Source organism: Bombina bombina, chromosome 2 (genome assembly GCF_027579735.1).
Source record: "Bombina bombina isolate aBomBom1 chromosome 2, aBomBom1.pri, whole genome shotgun sequence".
NCBI classification, from domain to species: domain Eukaryota; kingdom Metazoa; phylum Chordata; class Amphibia; order Anura; family Bombinatoridae; genus Bombina; species Bombina bombina.
The window spans coordinates 142,187,527-142,209,137 of record NC_069500.1 but is presented as its reverse complement, the minus strand read 5'-3'; positions in this window follow the sequence as shown (position 1 = coordinate 142,209,137).

Genomic DNA, 21,611 nt, shown 5'->3' with positions numbered 1-21,611 from the left:
AGGGGCATGGAACCTATCTCCCTCACTTCCCATTGACTTACATTATAAACTGGGTTTCAATTTACAACGGTTTTGATTTACAACCATTCCTTCTGGAACCTAACCCCGGCGTAAACTGAGGGCTACCTGTACTTAGAAATATTCTCAGTGTAGCCATCACCTGCAGCAAGGTAAGAGTGCAGACATATAGACAACTTAAAGGGACATGAAACATAACATTTTGATTTCATGACCAATTTATGCAGAAAACCAACTAATTCCAAAGGGTTTGCATACTGTTTCTTGCCACTGTATACTTTCATTGTACATATTTGCCCGCTATTGCTGTAATAAAGCTTAGTAAGTTGTATTTTCCCTATTCTCCTATAGCCACTGGATTCTGCAGTTATTCCTTGTATAAAACAATGACACACATAGGGGCCGATTTAACAACCCCAACAAGGAATGCTTGTGCAATGATAAATGCTGACAGCATTTGCTGTAGGCATTTATCGATGTGCGGCGGACATGATCCGCTACAGCGGATCATGTTCGCTCGCACTTTTTGATAATTCGGCCCCATAGTCTTAGTGTTCACATTTTTTCAGGATGTAATTAACCACAGCAAAAGGAGACAGGAACATGAAGTTCAGCAAATTTTGCTAAAAAACATAATTTATGCTTACCTGATAAATTCCTTTCTTCTGTAGTGTGATCAGTCCACGGGTCATCATTACTTGTGGGATATTAACTGCTCCCCTACAGGAAGTGCAAGAGGATTCACCCAGCAGAGTTGCTATATAGCTCCTCCCCTCTACGTCACCTCCAGTCATTCGACCAAGGACCAACGAGAAAGGAGAAGCCAAGGGTGTAGTGGTGACTGGAGTATAATTTAAAAAATATTTACCTGCCTTAAAAAACAGGGCGGGCCGTGGACTGATCACACTACAGAAGAAAGGAATTTATCAGGTAAGCATAAATTATGTTTTCTTCTGTTAAGTGTGATCAGTCCACGGGTCATCATTACTTGTGGGATACCAATACCAAAGCAAAAGTACACGGATGACGGGAGGGATAGGCAGGCTCTTTATACAGAAGGAACCACTGCCTGAAGAACCTTTCTCCCAAAAATAGCCTCCGAGGAAGCAAAAGTGTCAAATTTGTAAAATTTGGAAAAAGTATGAAGCGAAGACCAAGTTGCAGCCTTGCAAATCTGTTCAACAGAGGCCTCATTCTTAAAGGCCCAAGTGGAAGCCACAGCTCTAGTGGAATGAGCTGTAATTCTTTCAGGAGGCTGCTGTCCAGCAGTCTCATAAGCTAAACGAATTATGCTACGAAGCCAAAAAGAGAGAGAGGTAGCAGAAGCTTTTTGACCTCTCCTCTGACCAGAGTAAACGACAAACAGGGAAGACGTTTGTCGAAAATCTTTAGTTGCCTGTAAATAAAATTTAAGGGCACGAACTACATCCAGATTGTGCAAAAGACGTTCCTTCCTCGAAGAAGGATTTGGGCACAAGGATGGAACAACAATCTCCTGATTGATATTCCTGTTAGTGACTACCTTAGGTAAGAACCCAGGCTTAGTACGCAGAACTACCTTATCCGAGTGAAAAATCAAATAAGGAGAATCACAATGTAAGGCTGATAACTCAGAGACTCTTCGAGCCGAGGAAATAGCCATTAAAAATAGAACTTTCCAAGATAACAACTTTATATCAATGGAATGAAGGGGTTCAAACGGAACACCCTGTAAAACGTTAAGAACAAGGTTTAAACTCCATGGTGGAGCCACAGCTTTAAACACAGGTTTAATCCTGGCCAAAGCCTGACAAAAAGCCTGAACGTCTGGAACTTCTGACAGACGCTTGTGTAACAGAATGGACAGAGCTGAGATCTGTCCCTTTAAGGAACTAGCGGATAACCCCTTTTCTAAACCTTCTTGTAGAAAAGACAATATCCTAGGAATCCTAACCTTACTCCAAGAGTAACCTTTGGATTCGCACCAATATAGGTATTTACGCCATATTTTATGGTAAATCTTTCTGGTAACAGGCTTCCTAGCCTGTATTAAGGTATCAATAACTGACTCAGAAAAACCACGCTTTGATAAGATCAAGCGTTCAATTTCCAAGCAGTCAGCTTCAGAGAAGTTAGATTTTGATGTTTGAAAGGACCCTGAATCAGAAGGTCCTGTTTCAGAGGTAACGACCAAGGTGGACAGAATGACATGTCCACCAGATCTGTATACCAAGTCCTGCGTGGCCATGCAGGCGCTATTAGAATCACTGATGCTTTCTCCTGTTTGATTCTGGCAATCAATCGAGGAAGCATCGGGAAAGGTGGAAACACATGAGCCATCCTGAAGGTCCATGGTGCTGTCAAGGCATCTATCAGGACCGCTCCCGGATCCCTGGATCTGGACCCGTAGCGCGGAAGCTTGGCGTTCTGTCGAGACGCCATGAGATCTATCTCTGGTTTGCCCCAACGTCGAAGTATTTGGGCAAAGACCTCTGGATGAAGTTCCCACTCCCCCGGATGAAAAGTCTGACGACTTAAGAAATCCGCCTCCCAGTTCTCCACTCCCGGGATGTGGATTGCAGGACAGGTGGCAAGAGTGAGACTCTGCCCAGCGAATTATCTTCGATACTTCCATCATTGCTAGGGAGCTTCTTGTCCCTCCCTGATGGTTGATATAAGCTACAGTCGTGATGTTGTCCGACTGGAACCTGATGAACCCCCGAGTTGCTAACTGGGGCCAAGCCAGAAGAGCATTGAGGACTGCTCTCAATTCCAGAATGTTTATTGGAAGAAGACTCTCCTCCTGATTCCATAGTCCCTGAGCCTTCAGAGAATTCCAGACAGCGCCCCAACCTAGTAGGCTGGCGTCTGTTGTTACAATTGACCAGTCTGGCCTGCTGAATGGCATTCCCCTGGACAGATGTGGCCGATTAAAGCCACCATAGAAGAGAATTTCTGGTCTCTTGAATGGAATGAAGGACAACGGCATGCACTTTGAAGTTTTGTTAACCTGTCCTCTGTCAGGTAAATCTTCATTTCTACAGAATCTATCAGAGTCCCCAGGAAGGGAACTCTTGTGAGTGGAAAGAGAGAACTTTTCTCTTCGTTCACTTTCCATCCATGCGACCTTAGAAATGCCAGTACTATCTCTGTATGAGATTTGGCAGTTTGAAAGCTTGAAGCTTGTATCAGTATGTCGTCTAAGTACGGAGCTACTGAAATTCCTCGCGGTCTTAGTACCGCCAGAAGAGTGCCCAGAACCTTTGTGAAGATTCTTGGAGCCGTAGCCAGTCCGAATGGAAGAGCTACAAACTGGTAATGCCTGTCTAAAAAGGCAAACCTTAGATACCGGTAATGACTTCTGTGAATCGGTATGTGAAGGTAAGCATCCTTTAAATCCACTGTGGTCAAGTACTGACCCTCTTGGATCATGGGCAAAATTGTTCGAATAGTTTCCATCTTGAACGATGGAACTCTTAGGAATTTGTTTAGGATCTTTAAATCCAAGATTGGCCTGAAGGTTCCCTCTTTTTTGGGAACTACAAACAGATTTGAGTAAAAACCCTTGTCCTTGTTCCAACCGCGGAACTGGATGGATCACTCCCATTAATAAAAGATCTTGTACGCAGCGTAGAAACGCTTCCTTCTTTGTTAGGTTTGTTGACAACCTTGACAGATGAAATCTCCCTCTTGGGGGAGAGGATTTGAAGTCCAGAAGGTATCCCTGAGATATGATCTCTAACGCCCAGGGATCCTGAACATCTCTTGCCCAAGCCTGGGCGAAGAGGGAAAGTCTGCCCCCCACTAGATCCGGTCCCGGATCGGGGGCCCTCAATTCATGCTGTCTTAGGGGCAGCAGCAGGTTTTCTGGCCTGTTTGCCCCTGTTCCAGGACTGGTTAGGTTTCCAGCCTTGTCTGTAGCGAGCAACAGCTCCTTCCTGTTTTGGTGCAGAGGAAGTTGATGCTGCTCCTGCTTTGAAATTACGAAAGGAACGAAAATTGGACTGTCTAGCCTTGGCTTTGGCCTTGTCCTGAGGCAGGGCATGACCTTTACCTCCTGTAATGTCATCAATAATCTCTTTCAAGCCGGGCCCGAATAAGGTCTGCCCTTTGAAATATTAAGCAATTTAGATTTAGACGTAACATCAGCTGACCAGGATTTTAGCCACAGAGCTCTGCGTGCCTGAATGGCGAATCCTGAATTTTTAGCCGCAAGTTTAGTTAAATGTACTACGGCATCTGAAATAAATGAATTAGCTAACTTAAGGAATTTAAGTTTGTGTGTGATGTCATCTAGTGTGGATGATTGAAGTGTCTCTTCCAGAGACTCAAACCAAAATGCTGCTGCAGCCGTGACAGGCGCAATACATGCAAGAGGTTGCAATATAAACCCTTGTTGAACAAACATTTTCTTAAGGTAACCCTCTAATTTTTTTATCCATTGGATCTGAAAAAGCACAGCTATCCTCCACTGGGATAGTGGTACGCTTAGCTAAAGTAGAAACTGCTCCCTCCACCTTAGGGACCATTTGCCATAAGTCCCGTGTGGCGGCGTCTATTGGAAACATTTTTCTGAATATAGGAGGGGGTGAGAAAGGCACACCGGGTCTATCCCACTCCTTAGTAACAATGTCAGTAAGTCTCTTAGGTATAGGAAAAAACGTCAGTACTCTCGTCGGTACCCAAGCAAAATATTTATCCAACCTACACATTTTTTCTGGGATTGCAACTGTGTTACAATCATTCAGAGCCGCTAATACCTCCCCTAGTAACACACGGAGGTTCTCAAGCTTAAATTTAAAATTTGAAATGTCTGAGTCCAGTTTATTTGGATCAGAACCGTCACCCACAGAATGAAGCTCTCCGTCTTCATGTTCTGCAAACTGTGACGCAGTATCAGACATGGCCCTTGCATTATCAGCGCACTCTGTTCTCATCCAGAGTGATCACGTTTACCTCTTAGTTCTGGTAGTTTAGCCAAAACTTCAGTCATAACAGTAGCCATATCTTGTAATGTGATTTGTAATGGCCGCCCAGATGCACTCGGCGCTACAATATCACGCACCTCCTGAGCGGGAGATGCAGGTACTGACACGTGAGGCGAGTTAGTCGGCATAACTCTCCCCTCGTTGTTTGGTGAAATATGTTCAATTTGTACAGATTGACTATTTTTTAAAGTAGCATCAATACATTTAGTACATAAATTTCTATTGGGCTCCACTTTGGCATTAACACATATAGCACAGATATCTTCCTCTGAATCAGACATGTTTAACACACTAGCAAATAAACAGCAACTTGGAAATACTTTTCAAAGTAATTTACAAATAATATGAAAACGAACTGTGCCTTTAAGAAGCACAGAAAAATATTATAACAGATAAAATAATTAAGTTATAGCATCAATCTTTGTCAGAATATACAGTTTTAGCAAAGGATTGTTCCCCTCAGCAAATGATAACTAACCCAGGCAGCAGAAAAAAAATACACAAATAAACGTTTTTTATATCACAGTCAATACAATCAGCACAGCTCTGCTGTATGATTACTTCCCTCAAAAAAGACTCTTGAGATCCCTGAACTCTGTAGAGATGAACCGGATCATGCAGGAAGAAAATGAACCTCTGACTGAGTTTTTCTGATGCATAGTGAAAGCACCAAAATGGCCCCTCCCCCACACACATAACAGTGAGAGGGATCAGTGAACTGCTCTAATTTAAATCAAAACTATTGCCAAGTGGAAAAAAAGTGCCCAAAACATTTTTTCACCCAGTACCTCAGAGAAAAAAAAACGTTTTTACATGCCAGCAAAAAAACATTTTACCTCAATAATTAATTGTCATTTAAAACCTATTGCAAGTCCCTGCAAAATAGGTTAAGTCTATGTATACAGTTTAAAAGCCAGAGAAGTACCATTTCCCAGAAAACTGAAGTGTAAAATATACATACATGACAGCCTGATATCAGCTACATCTACTGCATTCAAGGCTGAGTTTACATTATAACGGTATGGCAGGATTTTCTCATCAATTCCATGTCAGAAAATAATAAACTGCTACATACCTCTTTGCAGATTAATCTGCCTGCTGTCCCCTGATCTGAAGTTTACCTCACTCCTCAGATGGCCGAGAAACAGCAATATGATCTTAACTACTCCGGCTAAAATCATAGAAAAACTCAGGTAGATTCTTCTTCAAATTCTACCAGAGAAGGAATAACACACTCCGGTTGCTATTATTAAAATAACAAACTTTTGATTGAAGATATAAAAACTAAATATATCACCATAGTCCTCTCACACATCCTATCTAGTCGTTGGGTGCAAGAGAATGACTGGGGGTGACGTAGAGGGGAGGAGCTATATAGCAACTCTGCTGGGTGAATCCTCTTGCACTTCCTGTAGGGGAGCAGTTAATATCCCACAAGTAATGATGACCCGTGGACTGATCACACTTAACAGAAGAAAGAACATTTTAAATGCTTTTAATTTGTTTTTGAAAGTAGATTTTGTTTTCATTGTGGTATTTAATAGATTATCTATGCATTTAAAACTGACTTTAATGTCCCTTTAGATTCCCCAGCAGGGACTGCATTCTAAAATCTACTTTAGTGTGTTCCCAGTGGTCCATTTTCCCAGCTTCTTTATCTTTTTGTCATTTGAAACAGCTGCTTTGCCTACAGAAACCACTACCTACACTGAAAATATGAATAACAAATGTATTCTCTGTAGAAAAGTTATGTAAACAGGTGACATGATTAATCTCCCAGTGGAGGGTATGAGAAAGACAGAGATTTTTGAATACGAAATAGCTAGTTGCGCCAAGCCATAATTAGCATTTCAATACCTAACTTTGTTTAGACATAGATAACATTAGCAAGTGTGCTTTGTGGGGTTAGCGCGAGTGATGACTTCCCATAAAGGGTTAGGGCTAAATCAAAAGTTGTTCAAAACGCAACATAAATACATTAAAATAAATACACTACCTAATAAAAAAATATTTACATAAATATCTAAAAAATAAGGGTTAAAAGGTATTTGAATGGAAAGGGCTATAATGTATATTAAAGGGACACTGAACCCAAATTTGTTATTTCATGATTCAGATAGAGCATGGAATTTTAAGCAACTTTCTAATTTACTTCTATTATCACATTTTCTTCATTCTCTTGGTATCTTTATTTGAAAAGCAAGAATGTAAGTTTAGATGCCGGCCCATTTTTGGTGAACAACCTGGGTTGTTCTTGCTGATTGGTGGATACATTCATCCACCAATAAAAAAGTGCTGTCCAGAGTTCTGATATAATAAAAAAAGCTTAGATGCCTTCTTTTTCAAATAAAGATAGCAAGAGAATGAAAAAAAATTGATAATAGGAGTAAATTAGAAAGTTGCTTAAAATTGCATGCTCTATCTGAATTATGAAAGAAAAATTTTGGGTTCAGTGTCTCTTTAACATAATATACATATCTAAATATGTGTACGTAACTATATTTACATATGCATATGTGTATACATATTTACTTATGTGTTTATATGTGTACAGTATATATGTATATATATACATATATACACATATAAACACATATATACACATTTATGCACATACAGTATATACAAATTTTACGTTTTTGGTAAAACACGATTTTGATGCAAATAATTTTGATGCACCTTAACAATACAGTTTTTCCCTGCTTATTTTTTTTCGTTTTGTATGATGTTTAAAATACAAATGTTATGGTGCACTCTCCTTAAGATAATGGGAAATGAAAATAAGCTATAAAGCAGAGGGCTATTGTGGCCAGGACAAGCTGTCTGTGCCTAGGGCAGCAGGATATAGGACAAGTAGTTTTATGGTTTGACGCCTTCCCCCTCCCTGCTCTACAAGTCAGTAATGCCTTATTGTCTAGTGGTGGTGAATGCATCCCTAGTAAATGGTTGTGAAAAATATATGAGGCAAATATGAGATTAAAGGAACAGAACATTTTCATGATTGAGACAGAGAATCTTAGTAAGGCTCAGGAGCAGCAATGCACTACTGGGAGCTAGCTGCTGATTGGTGACTGCACATATATGCCTCTTGTAATTGGCTCATTCAATGTGTTCAGCTAGCTCCCAGTGGCAAATGCTGCTTCTTAAACAAAGGATACCAAAAGAATGAAACTAATTTGATAATAAAGTAAATTGGAAAGTGGTTTAAACTTGCATGCTATGTCATGAAAGTTTAATTTACTGTCTTTTTCATTTGTTGGGGTTGAGATTCTTGAGGGCTCCATTTTTCCCAGTGCCTAGAGCAGCACTAAAACTAAATGCACCACTGCTTTAAAGAAAGAATGCAGAAGCCAAGCTTTTCAGCATGTTTTGTTTAAAGGGACATAAAACCAAAACTTTTCTTTCATGATTCAGATAGAACATACAAATTTTAAACAATTTTCCAATGTACTTCTATTATCAAAATTTATTTGTTTTCTTGTTGAAAAGCAGGAATGGAAGCTCAGGAGTGTGCACGTGTCTGCAGCACTCTATGGCAGCAGTGTTGCAACACTGTTATACATTAGCAAGAGCAGCAGATGGCAGCACTATTTCCTGTCATGTAGTGCTTCAGGCATGTGCACTCTACCTATTTAGATATCCCTTCAACAAAGAATACAATGAGAACGAAGCAAGATTGATAATAGAACAAAATTGGAAACCTGTTTAAAATTGTATTCTCTATCGGAATAATGAACGAACAATATTGGGTTTAATGTCCCTTTAAGGTTTCACAAGAAGCTGCACAAATACTGTCGTTGACTCCTGTGACAAACATAATTTACAACTTTATGAAATGTGCTTTTTATAAGCAGTTGCCGTTCTATCGATCTTTTTTAATGAGATGTTGCAGAAAGTAAATTTCCACTCTAGTGACATAGCAGAAACTGGTTTCTTTTTAAAATGAGGCGTATATAATGTAAAACATATTTTCTTTTAAATTACATTTTCTATAAAAACATGTTAAAAAAAAATGACAAAGTATCTCTTTTATAAATGAGTGAAGGTTAATAGAAATTTTTTTTGCTACTAAACCTCTTTTTTAAAACATAATAACAAAGTAAACAATAGAATCCGTCTCCATTTGTTGAGTGTATATGTTAATACTGTTAATGTGTAATAAGTAAGCTTACCCTGTGCAAGCCCACACCCAGACATGATGGATACAAATTCACCTCTTTGTTAAGATGAACTTGACTGAAATTAATGGATTTATTTTGTTAAATATTGTGCATTCATTTTACTCAAAGTATTTTTATACAGGTATATTTTTGAGATAACAATCGGCCAGATTACGAGTTTTGCGTTATGAGCGGCTTTGTACTAACTTGCAAGTTATTTCCACCGCTCACCTCCCTATAGCGCTGCTATTACAGGTTTGCAAAAACCCGGCGTTAGCAGGCAATATGGCAGCGTTGAGCTCCATACCGCACACAAATACCAGCGCTGCTTTGAGCTGGTTTTACGTGCTCATGCACGATTGGAGAGCCTTCTAAAAAAAAGCCTAACACCTGCAATAAAGGAGCGTAAAGCTCCGTAAAGCAGCCCCATTGATTCCTATAGGGAAAGAAAATGTATGTTTACACCTAACACCCTAACATAAACCCTGAGTCTAAACATCCCTAATCTGCCGCCCCTGACATCGCCGACACCTACATTTCACTTTATTAACCCCTAATCTGCTGCCCCCGACATCGCCGCCACCTACCTACACTTATTAACCCCTAATCTGCCGTCCCCAATGTCGCTGCCACCTACCTACACTTATTAACCCCTAATCGGCTGCCCCCAATGTCGTCACTACCTACATTACACTTATTAACCACTAATCTGACGTCCCCAATGTTGCCGCCACCTACCAACACTTATTAACCCCTAATCTGCCGCCCTGACATTGCCGACACCTACCTACACTTATTAACCCCTAATCTTCCGCCCCGACATCGCCGACACCTACCTACACTTATTAACCACTAATCTGCCGCCCCCAATGTCGCCACCACCTACCAACACTTATTAACCCCTAATCTGCCGCCCCCGACATCGCCGACACCTACCTACACTTATTAACCCCTAATCGGCTGCCCCCAATGTCGTCACTACCTACATTACACTTATTAACCACTAATCTGCCGCCCCCAATGTCGCCACCTACCAACACTTATTAACCCCTAATCTGCCGTCCCCGACATCGCTGACACCTACACTTATTAACCCCTAATCTGCCACCCCAACGTCACCACCACTATACTAAAGTTATTAACCCCTAAACCTAACCCTAATCCCCCTAACTTTAACATAATTAAAATAAATCTTAATAAAAATTACAATTAATACCTAAATAATTCCTATTTAAAACTAAATACTAAATCCCAAGGTACAAGCCCCGCTCCCTTTTTTACCCCATACATTCCACGGGTAAAATATTTTAACTTTACCATAAAAGGGTGATAGAGGAGCTTAAACAACTTGATGAATCAAAAAAGAATGACATACACCATCTGTCATTAAGAGAGAAAGAGGCAATAAACTCGTTGAGAAATAATTCCTCCATAGTAATTAGGCATTCGGACAAGGGAGGTAGTGTGGTTGTACTTGATAAAGACCAATACATAGGTGAGGTGTTTCGTCAATTGTCAGATACCAATGCCTACAACACATTGAGCCATAATCCTTTGAAAGAAAAAGGCATTTTCACACATATTGGATGATGGACTGCATCTGACCATTCTAGATGAGCCCACTGTGAAATATCTGAGTGTAAAACACCCTGTTACGCCAATGTTCCACCACCTACTTAAGGTGCATAAAAGCCTACACAATGTGGTCGGATGACCAATTGTATCTGGTATTGGTTTACTGCTGGAGCCGCTTTCAGAGTGGTTAGATGATGTCATTCAACCTATGGTGTTGGGACTTTCCAGTTATCTTAGGGACACTACACACGTTCTCCAGCTGATTAAAGACTTTGAATGGACACCCAGTTGTAGCTGACTTACAATCGATGTAGTGTCCCTATATTCCAGTATACCACATAAATTAGGTATACAAGCTCTTAAATACTTTTTGGAGCAACAAACAGATCTGGATCCCCAAACTATGGATTACATTATCAGGGTCACGTGGTTTCTGTTGCAGCACAATTATTTTTCTTTTGAGGGTAATTGCTATCTGCAGAGACAGGGGACTGCCATGGGTGCAAAATTCGCACCATCCTATGCCAATATTTTCATGGGCTGGTTGGAGCGGTCCTTTGTCTATGCGGATAGCAATCCCTTTGGGCATTATATTTTGTTTTATCGTTGATTCAGCGACGATCTGCTGCTTATTTGGGATTCCAACAGAGACTCAGCTGATAGATTTGTACACTACTTAAATGAGTGTGACAATGGAGTCAACTTCACTTTCGAATGGGATAAGTCAGAAATAAACTTCCTTGACATCACTCTAATTGGTAAACCAGATTTCAAGAATATTCAGACTAAACTGTATCGCAAGAAAATAGCAGGTAATACTATTCTTCATAAAAACAGTTCCCATCCACAACATGTTTTTAGAGGCATTGTGAAAGGACAGTTTCTCAGGGTAAAACGAATATGCAGTACAGAGTCAGATTTTGCGTAGGAAACTGTAAATATTACAGAAATACTAACCTCTAGAGGATATCCCACACAAATGTCGAATAGGATTGCCAAAGAGGTTGTGGCTACTGATAGACGCGACACTCTATGGTCTAAAAGGATAGTGAGAAAAAACACAAAGAGCATTCCTAACACAAACGAAAAAGATCCTATGCTGTTTATTACACAGTATTCCTTTGATTTCTACTCAATCTGTAAAATACTCCAAAAAAAATTTCCACTCTTATATGGAGATAGAGATTTGAGCAAGATAGTCGATCAAGGTTTCATATGTGTGTACTCAAGAAATTTAACACTAGGCAACATCCTATCTCCCAGCCAGTTACCAAGACAAGAACCAACTAGTACGTGGTTGAGTGTCAATGGCACCTTTAAATGTGGAGTGAGTAGGTGTAAAGCTTGTGACTACCTGATAGAGAGCAGAGAATTTAGATCACATATTACTCAACAATCATTTCCAACTAAGGGCTGTATCAAATGCTCTTCTAAGTATGTTATCTATATTATTGAATGTACTACCCATTGTCGCCAATATGTAGGCATGACAACAAGAGATGTTCGCTCCCATATCCGGGAACACTTGAGGTACATAAAAAATGATAGACCATGTTCTGCGCTCTCATGTCACTTCTTGGATGTTCATAAAAAAGACGTCACCACTTTCAAGTGGAGAGCCATAGAAATGATTAGACAACCACCTAGGGGTGGTGACAAGGAGCGACGTCTGGCCAGGCAGGAAGTCTATTCGATCCACAAGCTTTAGACTCAGGTTCCCAACGGATACAATTCAGAGTTTGATATTATCAACCACTGGAACTAACTACTGACCCTGGACTGTCCTGCCTGGCCACTACATTAGTATCACTCCTTAAAATAAATTGTAAACATCAATTCATATATTCACACATACTTTTTGCATTGTTATATTTAATTTATTTTATTTGTCCCTATTGATTTAGCCTTAAATTTTGATATCTTAATATTATCTGATATCGTTTATATTTCTCCTTGCTATGGCTCTCCAATTATCAATTAATGTACTCATTTATGCAGAGGGTTAATCTTTGGGATTGTCTTTTTGCAGGCCATATAGCCATATGTAGGCTCTTAATATACGCTACTTGCTGACTTCCCTTTCATTTTATTAGATTATTCTTTTATATTTTCACAACAGATTTATACTTCATATTTATTTATCCCTCTCCTATTTGTACTTCCTTTACCTCAGATTAGCAATCAAGATAATACTAATGTTTTTTGCAGCACTAAATCTTTTTGTACTTGAGAGATTAAAATTGTTTATTTTAATTCAGTCTAACACCAGTAAGTTAGGATATTTGTAAGTAACATGGTTTAAACTTATTTATATATTTTTATATATTGATTGGTGTTTTAGATTCACTTTATTATATTTGTACATTCTATTTAGTCTTCTTTATGTCATAACATTATAATGTCTCTGCATAATATACTGATTGTAACAGGGTTAAATGGGAGTGTTTTTAATTAGCACTTTCCGCCAATAGCTGTGAATGTTTGATTATTTAAACTAGCAATGTACCTTGCACAAATCAGATCTATGATTACGGCACCTGCCGAAACGCGTAGAATCTGATGTTCCTGCCGAAACGCGTAGAATCTGATGTTCCTGTGATTTACTCTGTACACGGCATTGGCGTGTTTTAACATATGTTTTCAATAAAGCTTCAAGATCGTTTTATCATCCAACAGTCAATAGAATATGAGCTCAATCCTAATGGCTGATTGGATCAGCCAATAGGATGAAAGCTCAATCCTATTGGCTGATTTGAATTCAAGGGACGCCATCTTGGATGACGTCCCATAAAGGAACCTTCATTCTTCAAGAGCCGTCAACAGAAGAAGATGCTTTGTGCCGGATGTCTTGAAGATGGAGCCGCTCCGGGTCGGAAGGATGAAGATAGAAGATGCCGTCTGGATGAAGACTTCTGCCCGTCTGGAGGACGACTTCTTGTGCCGCTTGGATGAAGACTTCTCCCGCTTCGTTGAGGACTTCTGCCGCTGGGATGAAGACTTCTCCCGGCCTTAATGAGGATGGATGTCCGGTCTTCAAAAACTGTAAGTGGATCTTCTGGGGTTAGTGTTAGGTTTTTCTAAGGGTTTATTGGGTGGGTTTATTTTTATCTTAGGGTTTGGGCAAAGAAAAGAGCTAAATGCCCTTTTAAGGGCAATGCCCTTCCAAATGCCCTTTTCAGGGCAATGGGGAGCTTATGTTTTTTAGATAGGATTTTATTTGAGGGGTTTTGTTGTGTGGATGGTGGGTTTTACTGCTGGGGAGTTGTTTGTATTTTTGTTTACAGGTAAAAGAGCTGATTTCTTTGGGGCAATGCCTCACAAAAGGCCCTTTTAAGGGCTATTGGCAGTTTAGTTTAGGCTAGGGTTTTTTTATTTTATTTTGGGGGGGCTTTTTTAATTTTGATAGGGCTATTAGATTAGGTGCAATTAGTTTAAATACTTGATAATTTCTTTTTTATTTTGTGTAATTTAGTGTTTATTTTTTTTGTAATTTAGTTAATTGTATTTCATTAATGTAATTGATTTAATTTGAGTGTAATGTTAGGTGTTAGTGTAAGACAGGTTAGGTTTTATTTTACAGGTAAATTTGTATTTATTTTAACTAGGTAGCTAGTAAATAGTTAATAACTATTTACTAACTAGTCTACCTAGTTAAAATAAATACAAACTTAGCTGTGAAATAAAAATAAAACCTAACGGCTAGATTTAGAGTTTTGTCGGTAACGACCCGAAAAGCTAACGCCGGCTTTTTTCTGGCCGCACCATAAAAATAACTCTGGTATTGAGAGTCCACAGAATGGCTGCGTTAGGCTCCAAAAAAGGAGCGTAGAGCATATTTAACGCAGCTTCAACTCTCGATACCAGAGTTGCTTACGGAAGCGGCCAGCCTCAAAAACGTGCTCGTGCACGATTCCCCCATAGAAAACAATGGAGCTGTTTGAGCTGAAAAAAAACCTAACACCTGCAAAAAAGCTGCGTTCAGCTCCTAACGCAGCCCCATTGTTTGCTATGCGGAAACACTTCCTACGTCTGCACCTAACACTCTAACATGTACCCCGAGTCTAAACACCCCTAGCCTTACACTTATTATCCCCTAATCTGCCGCCCCCGCTATCGCTGACCCCTGCATATTATTATTAACCCCTAATCTGCCGCTCCGTAAACCGCCGCTACTTACATTATCCCTATGTACCCCAAATCTGCTGCCCTAACATCGCCGACCCCTATATTATATTTATTAACCCCTAATCTGCCCCCCACAACGTCGCCTCCACCTGCCTACACTTAATTAACCCCTAATCTGCCGAGCGGACCTGAGCGATACTATAATAAAGTATATTAACCCCTAATCCGCCTCACTAACCCTATAATAAATAGTATTAACCCCTAATCTGCCCTCCCTAACATCGCCGACACCTAACTTCAATTATTAACCCCTAATCTGCCGACTGGAGCTCACCGCTATTCTAATAAATGTATTAACCCCTAAAGCTAAGTCTAACCCTAACACTAACACCCCCCCTAAGTTAAATATAATTTACATCTAACGAAATTAATTATCTCTTATTAAATAAATTATTCCTATTTAAAGCTAAATACTTACCTGTAAAATAAATCCTAATATAGCTACACTATAAATTATAATTATATTATAGCTATTTTAGGATTAATATTTATTTTACAGGTAACTTTGTAATTATTTTAACCAGGTACAATAGCTATTAAATAGTTAAGAACTATTTAATAGTTACCTAGTTAAAATAATAACAAAATTACCTGTAAAATAAATCCTAACCTAAGTTACAATTAAACCTAACACTACACTATCAATAAATAAATTAAATACAATTCCTACAAATAACTACAATGAAATAAACTAACTAAAGTATAAAAAATAAAAAAGAACTAAGTTACAAAAAATAAAAAAATATTTACAAACATAAGAAAAATATTACAACAATTTTAAACTAATTACACCTACTCTAAGCCCCCTAATAAAATAACAAAGCCCCCCAAAATAAAAAAATGCCCTACCCTATTCTAAATTACTAAAGTTCAAAGCTCTTTTACCTTACCAGCCCTGAACAGGGCCCTTTGCGGGGCATGCCCCAAGAAGTTCAGCTCTTTTGCCTGTAAAAAAAAACATACAATACCCCCCCCAACATTACAACCCACCACCCACATACCCCTAATCTAACCCAAACCCCCCTTAAATAAACCTAACACTAAGCCCCTGAAGATCATCCTACCTTGTCTTCACCTCACCAGGTATCACACCGATCCGTCCTGGCTCCGATATCTTCATCCAACCCAAGCGGGGGCTAGACATCCACTGAAGAAGTCCAGAAGAGGGTCCAAAGTCTTCATCCTATCCGGGAAGAAGAGTAGATCCGGACCGGCAACCATCATCTTCCAAGCGGCATCTTCTATCTTCATCCGATGAGGACCGGCTCCATCCTGAAGACCTCCACCGCGGACCCATCTTCATCCGGTGACGTCCAACTGAAGAATGACGGTTCCTTTAAGGGACGTCATCCAAGATGGCGTCCCTCGAATTCCGATTGGCTGATAGGATTCTATCAGCCAATTGGAATTAAGGTAGGACTATTCTGATTGGCTGATGGAATCAGCCAATCAGAATCAAGTTCAATCCGATTGGCTGATCCAATCAGCCAATCAGATTGAGCTCGCATTCTATTGGCTGTTCCGATCAGCCAATAGAAGTTGTAGTTATTTGTAGATATTGTATTTAATTAATGTATTGATAGTGTAGTGTTAGGTTTAATTGTAGGTAATTGTAGGTATTTTATTTAATTAATTTATTGATAGTGTAGTGTTAGGTTTAATTGTAACTTAGGTTAGGATTTATTTTACAGGTAAATTTGTAATTATTTTAACTATTTTAGCTATTAAATAGTTATTAACTATTTAATAGCTATTGTACCTGGTTAAAATAAATACAAAGTTACCTGTAAAATAAATCCTAATATAGCTACAATATAAATTATAATTACATTGTAGCTATATTAGGATTTATTTTACAGGTAAGTATTTAGCTTTAAATAGGAATAATTTATTTAATAATAGTTAATTAATTTCGTTAGATTAAAATTATATTTAATTTAGGGGGTGTTAGTGTTAGGGTTAGACTTAGCTTTAGGGGTTAATACATTTATTAGAATAGCGGTGAGCTCCAGTCGGCAGATTAGGGGTTAATGTTTGAAGTTAGGTGTCGGCGATGTTAGGGAGGGCAGATTAGGGGTTAATACTATTTATTATAGGGTTAGTGAGGCGGATTAGGGGTTAATAACTTTATAATAATAGCGGTGCGGTCCGCTCGGCAGATTAGGGGTTAATAAGTGTAGGCAGGTGGAGGCGACGTTGAGGGGGGCAGATTAGGGGTTAATAAATATAATATAGGGGTCGGCGGTGTTAGGGGCAGCAGATTAGGGGTACATAAGGATAACGTAGTTGGCGGTCGGCAGATTAGGGGTTAAAAAAATGTAATCGAGTTGCGGCGATGTGGGGGGACCTCGGTTTAGGGGTACATAGGTAGTTTATGGGTGTTAGTGTACTTTAGAGTACAGTAGTTAAGAGCTTTATAAACCGGCGTTAGCCCATAAAGCTCTTAACTACTGACTTTTTTCCTGCGGCTGGAGTTTTGTCATTAGATTTCTAACGCTCACTTCAGACACGACTCTAAATACCGGAGTTAGAAAAATCCCATTGAAAAGATAGGATACACAATTTACGTAAGGGGATCTGCGGTATGGAAAAGTCGCGGCTGAAAAGTGAGTTTTAGACCCTTTTTTGAGTGACTCCAAATACCGGAGGTAGCCTAAAACCAGCGTTAGGAGCCTCTAACGCTGGTTTTCACGGCTAACGCCAAACTCTAAATCTAGGCCTAAGATAGCTACAATGTAACTATTAGTTATATTGTAGCTAGCTTAGGGTTTATTTTATAGGTAAGTATTTAGTTTTAAATAGGAATTATTTAGTTAATGATAGTAATTTTTATTTAGATTTATTTTAATTATATTAAAGTTAGGGGTGTTAGGGTTAGACTTAGGGTTAGGTTTAGTATAGTGGCGGCGGTGACGTTGGGGGCGGCAGATTAGGGGTTAATAATATTTAAATAGTGTTTACGATGCGGGAGTGCAGCGGTTTAGGGGTTAATATGTTTATTATAGTGGCGGCGATGTCCGGAGCGGCAGATTAGGGGTTAATATTTTTATTTTAGTGTTTGTGATGCGGGAGGGCCTCAGTTTAGGGGTTAATAGGAAGTTCATGGGTGTTAGTGTACTTTGTAACACTTTAGTTATGAGTTTTATGATACAGATTTGTAACATAAAACCCATAACTACTGACTTTCAGTTTACAGTACGGGTCTTGTAGTTATAGGCTGTACCGCTCACTTTTTGGCCGGACAGGCAAACTCGTAATACCGGCGCTATTGAAGTCCCATTGAAAAATGAATTTTTGAAAGGTGCGGTAGTTATGTTGCGTTACGGCCAAAAAAGTGTGCGGTACAGTTATACCTGCAAGACTCGTAATACCAGCAGTAGTGAAAAAGCAGTGTTATGAGGCTTTTTCACTCATAGTGCAAAACCCGTAATCTAGCAGATACATGCTGGATATTTTATCCTGCAGTAGAAATATAATTATGAAATCTTTAGAAATATACCAAACAAAAAAAAGAGATAGAGAGAGAAAAGAGAGAGGGGGGAGAGAGAGAGAGAGAGAGAGAGAGAGGAGAGTGATAGAGGGGAGGGAGAGAGAAGGGAGAGAGGGGGGATAGAGGAGAGAGAGAAAAGAGAGACACGAGAGAGAGAGAGAGAGAGAGAGAGAGAGAGAGAGAGAGAGAGGGGAGAGAGATAGAAGAGAGAGGGAGGACAGGGAGACGGGAGAGAAAGAGAGAGGAGGGGGAGAGAGATATGACATTTTGATAAAAAAACAAACACAAGGATGCACAAGCTAACACAGTAAAGGTGACGATATATAAAGGTGAATATATATATATATATATATGGTACGGGTAAAGTAAGAAATCTGGGTAATCCTAGGTAAAACGGACTGTGGGTAAAGCCTGATGTACTGTAATTCCCCCATCTACACTATTTATTTTGCCTCTACCTGGAGGGGGGTTCAAGGGAGGCGCACCGCCGATCCTCTGGCATCCACCAGATGTGAACCTTAGGGAATGGGGTTTACAAGGGAGGCTTTGCTCCCCTTGGACCCCACCAGGTGAAGGCAAAAAAGATAGTGAAGATGGGGGAATTACAGTGCATGCTATACTGTATGTTTGATGTGATGACTCTGCACTCTGAGGGGATTTACGATCATACATCTGGCTCTACCCACAGCCGCTTGGATAATGTCCGTTTTACCTGAGTAATCCTAAGATTACCCAATATCTGATTTTACCCATAACATATATGTTATAGAGACCTTCAATGATATGTATTTAACCCCCTCGCAAAAGAATTAAACACATAGTTAAAGTACTGCTCAGGACCTGCCGAGAAAAGACTAATGAAATTATACAATTGTCACGGATACCGGGCTGCAAGGGTTAAACCCCCTACTACCTCACCCCCTCTTGTTTCTTGGCAGTTTTGTGCTACTCAAAGCAACCGCAATTTCCCAGACCTTTCCTTTTGTGAGAATTTGTGTGTGAACCTGATCTTGAAAGAGCTGGTCTCTGACCGACCTATCCCTCTCCGGCCGCCGCACCCAACATCCTCCAGATCTTTACCTCTGGCCGCTTCAGAGGCTCCTTGCCCTAGAGCTCCGCTCTCTTGGGGGCTGGTACCATGTGTGTGTGTGTGGTGGGGGGGGGGGGGGTGTAAGATGTGGGCAAATTGCCAAAGGTGAGCTCCATAGGGAACCAGGGTTTCCGAGCCCTACTCAGCAGACCGCCCTTCGGCTGGCCGGCCCCATGGAAATTCGTCCGGCCACAGCAGCTCGGATTGCTGGTCCCCTTTAACTCAGATCGCTCCAGCGGCCCCTCGTCCTAGAGCTTTGCTCTTTTGGGGATTGATATCTTTCAGGGGGAACTAGAGGTGGGGTGATTTCAAGGGGTGAGTCCCCATAGGAACCAGGGGTTTCGGACCTCGCCTCAATACCCATTTTGCAGAGGTCTTCCTGGTGTATGGTTGGACGTCCATAGCTCCGGCCCCCAGCCATGGATCAGGGCACTTTTTGGACTGTATCAGCTGGGGACCGAGGGCTATCCAATGACAGTGCCGCCGCTCCCCCGGGATCACCCCGAATGCACCCTCCCTGTACCGCTGGACACTGGGGGCCATTGGACATTATGGAGGTGCCAGCCTGTCTGGAGGGGCGGGAATGGTGGGAGATTTGGGGGACTGATGAGGCTCTTATCAAGATCAGTTTGTGTATAAATGTTCTGTGTTTTCCCCAATAAAGTGTACTTCTTGTTTCACCTGAATGGGTGGGAACTGCTATAATCACTCTTCTCCGCTCTATAGCGGCAGGTTCCAGGTGCTGGAAGGATCCTTTGGCGGAGCTACCCAGTCAGGTAGCCAGTAATCCGTCACACCAATCAGCAGCAGCTGCATGACCCAGCTGTGCAACTGCTGCTGCTGGATGGCTCACCCACACTTTCTGCTCAATATGAGTAGTGGTTGAGTGGTACTTTAACTATGTATTTAACCCTGTTGTCTTGGTTAAACACGCAGAATTATTTAAAGGTCTGTGGCCTTGCAAGATTCTGTTAGAAATCTTGCCAGTACTATGAAGTGCTTGTGGGAATTTGCTAAAGGCAGCTTTTACACTGAAAATAGTGTATCTCACAAAGGGGTGTTTCCTACATTTAAGTATGAAAAAGAGATGCCTATATTACAAAAGGGCTAAAATAAAATCATCCTATATAATAAAAGGCCAAGTGTGTTTGTCCGAAGCTGTCATGCGCAGTCGAGACAACACACCTGGCCTTTGAGTCCCTAGCTGATCTGCGGCAGAAGTGGGCGTGACCGGCGTGAAGGGGGCGTGAATTGCCATGAAGGGGGCGTGGCCGGGCACAGTCACACGATAGAAGGGAGAGAGATAGAGAGGGGGAGAGATAGAGAGGGGAGAGAGATAGAGAGGGGGGGAGGAGAGAGAGGGGGGAGGAGGGGAGAGAGAGAGCTCAAAAGAGAGGGGGGAGAGAGAACAGAAGAGGGTGAATAGAGAGAGCAGAAGAGGGGGGAGAGAGGGAGAGACAGCAAAAGAGAGAGGGGGAGAGAGGCAGCAAAAGAGAGGGGGAGAGAGACAGCAAAAGAGGGGGGAGAGAGACAGCAAAAGATAGAGGGGGAGAGAGAAAGCAAAAGAGAGGGGGGGGAGAGAGACAGCAAAAGAGAGGGGGGAGAGAGAACAGAAGAGGGGGGATAGAGAGAGGGAGAGAGAGACAGCAAAAGAGAGAGGGGGAGAGAGACAGCAAAAGAGAGGGGGAGAGAGACAGAAAAAGAGGGGGGAGAGAGACAGCAAAAGATAGAGGGGGAGAGAGACAGCAAAAGAGAGGGGGGAGAGAGACAGCAAAAGAGAGAGGGGGAGAGAGACAGCAAAAGAGAGGGGGAGAGAGACAGCAAAAGAGAGGGGGGAGAGAGACAGCAAAAGAGAGGGGGGAGAGAGACAGCAAAAGAGAGGGGGGGAGAGAGACAGAAAAAGAGAGGGGGGAGAGAGAGAGCAAAAGAGAGGGGGGAGAGAGACAGCAAAAGAGAGAGGGGGAAGAGAGACAGCAAATAGAGGGGGGAGAGAGACAGCAAAAAAGAGAGGGGGAGAGAGACAGCAAAAGAGAGAGGGGGAGAGAGACAGCAAAAGAGAGGGGGGAGAGAGACAGCAAAAGAGAGAGGGGGAGAGAGACAGCAAAAGAGAGGGGGAGAGACAGCAA